Source organism: Parus major, chromosome 1, assembly GCF_001522545.3.
Source record: "Parus major isolate Abel chromosome 1, Parus_major1.1, whole genome shotgun sequence".
NCBI lineage: Eukaryota > Metazoa > Chordata > Aves > Passeriformes > Paridae > Parus > Parus major.
The window spans coordinates 62,851,694-62,860,841 of NC_031768.1; positions in this window are offsets into that span (position 1 = coordinate 62,851,694).

Genomic DNA, 9,148 nt, shown 5'->3' on the forward strand with positions numbered 1-9,148 from the left:
TTTAGAAATTTGTGTATTTGTGATCATACTTTAGCCCTATAGAGCCATCTGGCAATTTAATGTCTTTGTCACCAGCTGTATAATTCATATTTTGTGTATTCACACATGCTTCTCAGGTGGTGTATTTATCACCAGCAGTCCAGTAACAACCTGCATTTCTGTTGCTCAATAAATGGCACTGTTTTGTACTTGGCCCTAAGAGTTACTGTATGCCACCAGACTTCAGATCTGGCTGCAAAAGCTCTTTGGGCACAACCAGCCTTACAGTGAATTGCACTGTTTTTGCACCTGTAACTGTGATGGTTCTTACTGAGCATACCTGGACTTGCAGAGCTAAATTGGCTATCACTCAGCTGTCCCAAGTCCCTGTGATACCTGAGATCCAGCTGGACCAAAGGAGGGTTATTTCGTGCCAAATCTCCTTCCTCTTAATGCAACAGAAAAGTTAGCCTTACTCTTAAGGCAACAATCCATCAGGCGGACAAGAGGAATCACTTCATTTATGTGCACTTCATGTCAGTGCAAAGAGGGATGTATTGGTATTAATACATCACCATAGAAATCCAGTCTGCCTTTGAACGTTAATAATTTTCCTACTCTCTTCTTCAGACATCATTTTAAACCACCAAAATACAATCATCGCCAAAATGTGAGGCATACGAACAATGATATGAGGCTAAACCACAAGTCATTTCATATTTGAGAGTATTTTGAGTTATTCCTAATTTGTCTTCAGGATGCAGTCAGTTAAAATGTTTGAATTCCTCCTCCCTTTCCTAATTTTAGCAGAATTAGATTGTATTTGGTTTAAACACATATAACAGAACTGCAGGAGGAGAAGCATTTATTTTTAAAAAAAATAAAAGAGAGAGGAGGGGGAAAGTAAAGTATTGCAAAACTCATAGTAATATCACAAACAACAGTGCTGGCAGCTCACAGGTATCAACAAATTGTTTAAACATTGCTTGAGAGTGAACCTGGGAAACACCCAGCCCTTGTGTGAAACAACTGTTTCTCCTCTGTCAGGGCCCTCTTTAAGCCAAAAGAGAAGCAGTTAGTAAAGGTATCCAATTTTTCTACAAACAAATCCCTGTGCTTGCTCCACAATCATTTTTTCAGTCATACTAAGCAACTCCCATTTCCCCCACAAATCAATCAGTCACACCTGAAAGTTCAGTGGAAGCTTGGTCATATTCATGGTACAGAACTATATCTTTTATTCTCCCAACTGACATACTTCTTACTGAACACACACAAAAAAAGGCCGCACCTCATTTTTATTGAAGAAGCAACAAAACTCTCTCTTTACCTACATTTGCACTTTTGAGCCACAAAATCAGAAGGAACTCTTTGGCCACAGTTGTAAGAAAACTGGCAGTAACCGGATACACAAGTGTTTCTATAGCATAAATGGTATAGCTATTTCTTTTAACAGATAAAGAAGCATGACCATTATTTCTTACATTACAAGGAAAAAAGGAAACTACAGAAATCTGAAATAAAAGAAAATAAATTCCTACCTGCTATGTTTAAAATTGCTTAAGAGTTGATGACCTAACTTCAAATCAAATCAGCTCAGACTTTGGCTTCAGTTTTTCAGGAAGCAGACTCAATCTTCTCCAAATATTTAAAAAAGGTTTGTTTGCTCGAAACCAGCAAAACTCAACAAAGCACCTTGTTTGTAACAGGGCCCCAAAATGAGTACTGATCTTTTTCATTCCACAGCTTTTTGTATGATAGCAAATTGCATGGACTTGGTACTTTGTCTGCTTTTAGAAGCGTTGGTTTCATTATGATAATTTTTGTTATCTGTTTATACTGCAGAATTTTTTTTTCAAGTCTTGGGAACCACGAGACTGATCTCATTATCACACAAAAAGGCACACCTTTTGGGTCAAGGTTTAAGTGCAAAGAACAATTGCAATCTGCATGAATTAATTGGAGTCAAGATTTCCAGTACTGCTTACGCACCAAGCAGTTTAAGAAGGCTGGCAGAACTTGTCAGGCAGTACCACAATAAACCCAGTATTTTTACTTCGGTGTTTCCAACTTAGTTTGCTGATCCTGCCCATGACTTGCTCTTGCTCAAAGCTGGGTTTTTTTGTGAAGTCTCTGCAAAAGCTTTTTAGAATTCCATGCAGAGAAAAGGGACCAGCATTTTACCCATTTTAACTGCAATATTTAAGATACAACTTGACAATGAGTAATATCATCAAAGTAACTATTTTAAAAGGCTAATTTGAGAAAGCAGAAAGAGCTATTACTTGTGAACTAATATTTGCTGTCAACATTTAGAAATAAAAACTAATTAGTGTTGCTTCTGCTTAAAATTTGTAAATTTCTCAGTATTCGTTGTAGCATTTACTTTGATTATATAAAGTGATACGTCTCTGAATTGAGATTTAAGTTAATAAGAGAACTGATTTTAAAAATTATTATTTTTTTCCCAAAGTAAACAGCCATTTTTCCCTACTGTAGCAGGCAAACTAATATGATGAGGCACCTGGGACTATGTAAACAGCATAAAGTACATCATATTTGTAAAGTATACAAAAAAACCCAAACCAAAACAAGCAAACAAACAAAAAAATAAAAGCAACATCCCAAAAAATAATAAAAAAAAACAAACCAGAAACTGATAAGTCTGATTTAAACTTGTATTTCAGGTTCTATGGCCAGTCAACTGCTCAGCCTCTGAAATCAAGAAAAAAAAGACAGAACAGTAGCTTGTGTTTTCATTTAGATGCCACATCTAAAACACAAACATACTGCCTTTATTAGGGCAGGCTAGATATGTAAAAGCAAGACCAAATTCAGTTTCTTTTAACAATGATTTGTCTATCTCAGACTGGCAGGAACCACCTACATACACACTGAGAGAAGTTTCCAGAACTCCCAAATCCCTAAGTAAGCTTGAAAGCTGCACTCCTCACCACAGCACCTGGGTTCCTCCAACACAGTGCCTTGCACAAAGTACTGTCTGCTTTCTCGGTGGTCCAGGCAAACTGTCTGGGAAGAGGGGTTTCCATTTTTTGTTTAGTTCTTTTACTTCCTTTTTTCCTGCTCTCCCTGTGGACTGGTTGCAGTAACTGGGCAGAAAAAGGCAAGACAGTGTTAGAGCCCTGTCTGTGGTCTCATTCTTGCAGAGAGCACAATCTCTGAGGTGACTCTGTGTCACAGAGCTCAGGTACAGCCCTGCTAGGCTGGCATGAGGGCCCTTCTCACCTGCCTTCCACCTCCTGCCCTTTTGGACTGTGCCACGTGCTGCCAAGAGAAGGCTACAAGAGTGAACAAACCACAGCTCTGCTCACACACCTCTGAGCTCAGCATCACCGCACTCATGGTGGGACAGAAGGCACACGAGAGGCAGCAGCCAGGGCCTCAAAATACAGCGCTGCCCTTAGGTGCATTTTTCTCCCCAAATTAGAGAGGGAAGAAGATGTGCCAGCTCTCTGGCTGACCTGTTCTGCCACAGCAGGTAAGAAACGAGGAGGGGAACCTCTGCTGAGAACATGGAGTAGAGGCTCATCTGTTTCCAGTTGTCAGAGATCAAAACTGTAATGTACTCGAGCTGCTTTTTAGCTAACTTGCATTTCTACAAAAATCCTGTCAATTATTTGCTATCCAGAGCTAAGAACTATCCCTGTCTGTGTGTAATATCTCACATAAACTTACAGTTAACTCTCAGGCAAGAGCCAAAGGCATGGAGCTGCCAGTTCCTATCAGTGGAAAAAAAATATTTCAAGTGACCATGCAAGTAAGTAGAACTTGCCTGGATAGAGACACACTGATTCACTGTAGAGCCTTACAGGAGCTAAGAAGAGAAATAAAAAATAAAAATGAAAATATATTTTCTGTCGTTGTTCTTTTGATTTTATGTTTGGTTTTTTCTGCTGGAATACCTAATAATAATTCCCTATTGAATAATGTAACACTGGCAGCCTACACTAAGTTAATAAGAATTCAGGTACAAATGTCAGAACAAAAGCAACAGTCAGGGATGAAATTATCAATACAGGAAACTGCTGCTAATTTTATGCAATCTCTTCCATACAAACAGTTGCTTTGAAAAGCATCTAAAGGAAATGGCAACACAGAGTAAACCTCTTTACTTTACTATTTAAAAAATACTTTACAAGTATTTTTATCTGAAATATTTAACATCTAAATTGAAATACGCAGTTAAAATCCTGGTTTCAAATGCAGACTTTGTCTCAGGCTGCTTCCTGTGACATACACACTGGCTTATCACAACTCAAACTCACAGTCAAAACAGCATTCATTTATTGCATGAGGACACAGGGGAAACTGAGACATCTGACTCCTGAAGAAAGAGTTCCTTGGAGCCTGAAGCTGTGAGGAAAAGAAAACACAAAAAAGCTTTCTAATTCTGAAACTGAGTTTATTCAGCTCTGGGCAATACTCTCATTTCCAGAGGTCACATCAATCTGTTCTCTGGGCAAAGAATGTTTCTTCCAAGGACACATTTAGCCAAAACCAATGCATTCTGCAGCTCAGCATAAAAGAAGGTACCAACCCTGGGAGTTGCTGAGCAACCATCTGAGATTTATTAACTGCTCTCAATTCCTGGAAAGCATAGATGTTAGCCATGGAAATTCAGGCTTGATTCATCTACCATTCCCTCCTGGTACCTCTGCTTATTGAAAGAAAAGTTAGTGCACCAGGGAAGTACTTTTAAGCAGCCCTGGTTAGTCCCCTGAAAGAGCATCTTTGATTGAATCTACTTCATGGGAAAATCACCAACCTTTCAAGCTTTCTTCATCCTTGGAATAGAAATAAGTCAGAGGAGGTGATGAGGCACAGTATCCACAACTCTCATGCCTGGACTAGCCGAACAGTCTCCTCCTACTCCCTTCTGTCCTGCTCTGCAGGCAGTTTCTGGCTCCTTTCTCTATCCTAATCAGTGCCAAGGAGCCAGACACAAGCACAGAATGCAAATCCTGCTTCATCCTAGCTCCATGTGAAACAACTTGGATTTTCATCTGAATAGCACTCTTCCTTGCTTCCCGAAACAGGCAGAGAGGCGTGCACAACCACATGTGGCAAAATGCATGTTGAATAAGCCAGTGCAGTGAACAAGTTCTGTGAACCTTTCAAAGTCTGAAAAGGGAAGTATCTGACTCAGTAAAAAAATCCACAGTGAAGTTTTACAGCTCCCTGAGGACTTTCATAGTTGATCTGAGCAGGTGTTAAGGTAAGACAGTGAAAAAGGTGGTCCTTCAGGAACCCTTTCATGTTCTAATTAGCTGCAGATGGCCACAGATATGTTACTATCTATCTGCAGAAAGGAGAATGAAAAGCAAAAAGGGCTTGTGTATGCTATCACAGACCCTCAAAAATGGTCCCTCAAGAATCCCAAACTTCCACCTGAAAAAGCTGTGACTTAAGACGAGTTCAAATGTTCCTTTGCAAGCTCACTGATGTTATCATTAGGGGTACATTATTTGCTGTCTCATTTCTGCCAGTGGTCTAAGTTGCTTGAAAACATTTCCTTCAGCCACCCTAAAAAATGGCAGATGTTTAAAATCCACAGGAGTTGAAAACACTGTCACAGTCTACAGGAACTGATTTGTTTTCCTTCATGGTCTTTACCCAAGTGGGACAATTTGTGTGAAAACAATCTTCTGTTAATCAAAATATATGGGTTCAATCTGTATAAATTGCCTGGTGATACAAATAAATGTCTTTTATGGGCTCTCCTGCAAATATAATTTGTAGATCCAAGCTGCTAAATTCTTCATTGCTTCTGCCAAAAAAAAACAGAGCAGCTTTTGCTTACAGATACATGGTGCCAACACCTATGCCCTAGAACATGTAACTCAGAATTAAGGATGACAGTGAAAAAGAAATTACTAGACTTGCTTATATTTAGCAACTTAAATATTGCAAGATATCAGTAAGAAAAAATTAAAATAGTGGTTTTTCTTAGGTATATCAATGCCACAATTTCTTACCAATGCTTGGGTTTTGTTTCACAAATATTTAGCATCAAACTGATGCAACTTTATTTCTGTTCCTGTTACTATGCAATGAAGAACAAATGTACTGCAATGTTTAACAGCCTATCACAAGACACATACAAAAGTGAAAAACTTACTCTGTATATGAATGATCTGAGATTCCATCTACTAAAAACAGTCCCAGGCATTTTCGTAGCTCAGACAGCAGCCCTGAACAAGAAACTTGTGAATATTTCTAAAAGAAAGTAACTAACTGGACAAGAAAGTATAACAGACCACATGACTGTCATATGAATATCCTTACACAATATTAATCCAGTTTCTTTCTCTTATTACTTGCCAGCGGTTTTATCTTACTAAGTTACTCATATGTGGACTACTCAGCAAGAATGAGAGTTACAAAAATATACTTTAAAACTGTCTCAAATGCCTTGCAGGCCTGGGGAGAACACACAGTGAGTGGATTCTGCTATGCATTCTAAATAGTCTTCACTTTAAAAAGCCAGTTTGCATGGGCTTTCTTTAGAGTAAGGAGTTTAATAAGGAAAGCAATTAAAACAGGACATAAAAAGTTTACAGAAGCAATAAAAATTTAAAAACCTGATACATCTCTGGGAAGGTGAAAACAAAACTGACATCATAACAAGGCTAGTTTACTTTTGCTGGCATGTCAGTCTTGTGGAATTTCTACAGACAAGGTTTTGAACACCATTCTCACTGATGGAGTAGGAGCACCACAGAGAGCTCATCACTGCTCCTGCTAAAATTCTTGTCAGGCCCTAAATGCATGCATGCAATATCCTCTGCTACATATGAATGAAGGTGGGGAAGTTGTGAAGTGTCGATGATTCGATTAATTAGCCTGTGTTGGACATTCACACATTAAAGGTAAGCTTTGCAATCTGCAAGTCTGTCAGCAGCACAGGTTTCAAACTGCTCACATCAGCAGCTGAAAACTCTGTGATTAATGAAAAGCTAACAGAAGAACTTTGAAAGTATTAATACATCTGTTTTTAATTACAACTAGAGGGACTAAGAAAAAAAAATAAAACAACTAAGATAATTAGTAGCATGGTGTCACGATCCACTAACACAAGCGGGAGTCATGAGAGGTTCCTTTGATCTCAGAGTGCAAAAAGGACACCAAGGGATTTCAGTTTAAATCATAACAGCAATAAAGCACCTTTATTTTAGTGCCAACAGGGGTTATGCGATAAAGGAGAGGGAGAAAGGAGAGAGAGAGAAGGAAGGGGGGGGTTATAGCTACCAGTGGAAGAGATGGGGTCACCGGTGGTCTCTTCCATGGGGAGATCTCTCAGAGAAAGCAACTTAGAAAGTCACGTTTATAGTCTGTTTGAAAGCAAGGGGCAGTTGGCCAAGAGGTGGGGAAATTCCTAGGCTACTGTGATGAGACCCATTGCTTTGGGAAGCAGGTGTAAGGTACAGAACAGGCTGCTCTTCACAAGTCCCTGCTCACCAGCAGGAACGAAAGCAATGACCGTGGCAGCACAGCAAGCACCCCTGCAAACAATCACTTGGCAAGCATCCACTTCAACCAGGCCAGAACCCCTGTACAAAGTCCCTTGGGGTCTTCAGGGTCTTAGTCCCTGTTCTTGCAATGGTCATGAGACAAATGAGGGAAGTTTTGGACCATCTCTTATGCGTGGGACAATCTTTCTGTGAAGAAAGGCTGAGGGAACTGAGATTATTGAAGCCTTGACAAGGCCTTCAGTGTGTGAAGGGAGGGTGAAAGGACAAGCTAGGCTCTTTTTTTCAGGGGTCCAGTGGCAGGACCAGAGGTGATGGGCACAAACTGAAACATGGAAAGTTCCCTCTGCACATCAGGAAACATTTCTTCACTGTGAAGGTGACCAAGCACCGGCACAGGTTACACAGGGAGGTTGTGTAGTGTCCATCCTTGGAAGTATTCAAAACTCGTCTGGAGTCAGGCCTGGACAATCTGCTCTAGGTACTCACTTTGGACAGGGGGACTGGAGAACATGGCCTCCAGAGGCCACAGAATCATAGAAAGGTTTGGGTTGGAAGGGACAATAAAGACCTCTGCTGTGGTCAAGGATGCTACCCATTAGATGAGGTTGCTCAGGGCCCAACCTGGCCTTGAACACTTCCAGGGACAGGAAATCCAGAACTTCTCTGTGCAGCCTGTTGCACCCTCACAGTAAAGAATTTCTTCCTAATACATAATCTGGATATTTCCTCTTTTAATTTAAAACTGTTTCCCCTTGCACTATCACTATCTGTCCATGTAAAGTCACCCTCCCTTCTTTTTATAAGCCACCTTTAAGTGCTGGAAGGCTGCAATGAGGTCTCCCTGGAGCCTTCTCTTCTTCACCCTGAACAGCCCCAACACTCTTAGCATGTCTTTATAGGAGACATGTTCAAGCCATCTGACCATCTTCATGGCCCTCCACTGGACTTGCTTCAACAGGTCCCTGTCTTCTCTGTGTTGAAGACCTGAGAGCTGGATGAAGCACTCCAGGTGGGGCCTCACCAGGGTGGAACAGGGCAGCAGAATTCCCTCCCTCACTCTGCTGGCCACACTGTTTTTCATGTTTCCCAGGGTGCTGTTGGCCTTCTGCCCTGCAATTGCACATTGCCAGCTCTTCTCCAGCTTTTTGTCCACAAGAACCCCCAAGTCCTTCTCTGCAGGTTATTTTACATCAGTAAAATAACCAATACACTTCTGAGTTTCCACAATTCCAGTCTCACACTCACAGGGTGAGTCATCCTAAATGGAAAACTCAATCCAGGCAGGTCCAAATAACCATTGTTTAAGCTGGACTTTTCTAACTAGAGCACAGCCTTTGTCTCTGCTTCTGGTTATAGCAGTGGCCACATAAATTAATGATTCATTGTTTTTCAACCTGTACTCTTCCCATGCAGAAGACACAGGATGACTTTCATAAACATCCCTAAGACCTACAAGATCTCAAAATGCACAGGTGGCTAAAACATGAATTAGATCATGCTGACCTCAAAGAGACTGAAGGATCACAGGTTCTGGAAAGGTCTTGTTTAAAGAAACAAGGTTTGAAACTCGCTCAAATTTTGGACAGCCTCAACTCTGAAACAGACTGAAGAATGAGTAATCCTGATCAAACTTCCCACATAAAGCATTTTATTACTTTAAAATGGAGAAGGGGGGG